We start from the raw sequence: 1,739 nt of genomic DNA, 5'->3' as shown, positions 1-1,739 counted from the left end.
GACCTTTCACCAATCTTGTTGCCCTTCTTTGGTTTGCACCTGGATCAAAACTGAAGAGTTGAATGTTTGTGGCATATATGCATGTAAAGTGAGATACTTAGACCTAATGTTTGATTTATGTCTTGAAATCATACAGGAGAGCAGTACTCTTCTTGTCAGACTTTTTGGCAAAAAGTACTTTTTTTTCTTCATTGTTTCATATGTTTAGGCAAATCACTTAGTTATATTATATTTTTTCTGTGGATTTATAAAACAAGGAATGGGAAGAATTAAAAGATGCTTGACCTGCACATGTGATATTAGGCAAACTAAATTATTGTGTTGTATGCTGCACTGCAGGTTTTCAAGAAAGAAACATAGAAGATGCTAGCACACAAAATAGAGGGTCTAAAGGATTACGTGGTGGCTTTGGACAAGGTAAGAGTAAGTTTTTTGTATTGACTAGTTTGTATGGAAACACTGTACATACTGCCATTCTTTCTGGGTTTGCTTGCTCCCTGAGAACTGCCAGTACAAGGGTGAGTGCTGTGAAATGGCTTCTGTTCTTCATCCAGGTTAAAGGCTCTTGATCTGCACATGCAGAATTGGGCATACTGAGTTGTTGTTTGCTGTGCTGTACTCCAGGTTTTCAAAGAAGAAATGCTGCAGAAGGTTCTAGTATGCATACAAAAAATAAAGGGTTTAAAGGATTTCATGGTGACTTTGGACGATGTGAGAGTAAGTGTGAGGTGTTTTTTAAATTAACTGGTTTGTATGGGAACAGCATGCAATTGGCCATTCTTTCTGGGTTTGCTTGCTCTGTGAGAACTACCAGTACAAGGGTGAAAGCTACAAAATGGCTTCTGTTCTTCAACTGTGTTTGTGGCTATGTTGTGGAAGAGGAATGGCGTCTTTAGGAAAACGGTATCACTGAGTATAATACAGTATAGGTTGGAGTTAACAAAGAATCTTTTGGGACTGTTGCACTGCAGATTTCTTGGAGTACATATTACTAGCTTTAATTGTAGTATTTCCTTATACTAATTTTATACTCTATATCTACTACACTGTCTAGATGGGCAGAGGAACATGTCTCAGTCTGGAATTCTTGACTCTGCAGTAAAAGGAACATTTACAGGTGGTGCAGGTAAGACTTTTTAATATTTAGGGGTGAACCCTTCAGATTTGTTCAGTGGTGATTTGTGGCAATGCTGTTCCTTGTTAGCTTGAATGGGTCTTTGAGCAACCTGATCTAGTGGATGGCACCCTTGCCTGTGGCAGGGGGATTGTAACTAGGTGATCTTTAACGTCCCTTCCAACCCAAACCATCCAATGATTAGAATGCATTTTCAGCAGTGCTTCTTAATATTTGAAGAATAATTGATTTACCCCTATGTGAGTTAGTTCAAGCTAAGTTTTTCAGATTTTTAGTTCAGATAATGATTTTTAGGAAGTGTTTACAGAAGCAGTGTGCTAATTCCTCTAGTGGATGTAACTGCATCCTTAACAATGCATTCTTTAAAAAAACAAGTTACTGCTTTACAAAACCAGCATGGTTTATTCTTTCAAAAAATTCCCAACCATTTCTGCATCTTTTGGATTGATGCCCACTATGGTAGGTTTGTTTGACTGTGCAGATGGCAACACTTTGTGCAGAGAAATGATGATGAGAAATTCTGCTGTAGACTCTCCAACAACAAACTGTATGTAGGGTCTGTAGTATTTATGGATATTTACCTCTAGACAGTTTTTGCAGTGAG

General features: G+C 38.0%; 1 long non-coding RNA gene across 1 annotated transcript; it reads left to right on the top strand.

Moving 5' to 3' along the window:
* The first annotated feature begins 337 nt into the window (after positions 1 to 337).
* Positions 338 to 1,151, top strand: LOC113942065. The gene is made up of 3 exons (XR_003525834.1): positions 338 to 417; positions 625 to 717; positions 1,055 to 1,151. It is a non-coding gene; the product is annotated as an uncharacterized LOC113942065 (long non-coding RNA).
* The last annotated feature ends 588 nt before the right edge of the window (positions 1,152 to 1,739 follow it).

The sequence above is a fragment of the Corapipo altera genome, unplaced genomic scaffold (assembly GCF_003945725.1).
Source record: "Corapipo altera isolate COAL_440 unplaced genomic scaffold, ASM394572v1 91255, whole genome shotgun sequence".
NCBI lineage: Eukaryota > Metazoa > Chordata > Aves > Passeriformes > Pipridae > Corapipo > Corapipo altera.
The sequence above is the reverse complement of the archived record's forward strand: the minus strand, read 5'-3'. Positions and strand labels throughout refer to the sequence as shown.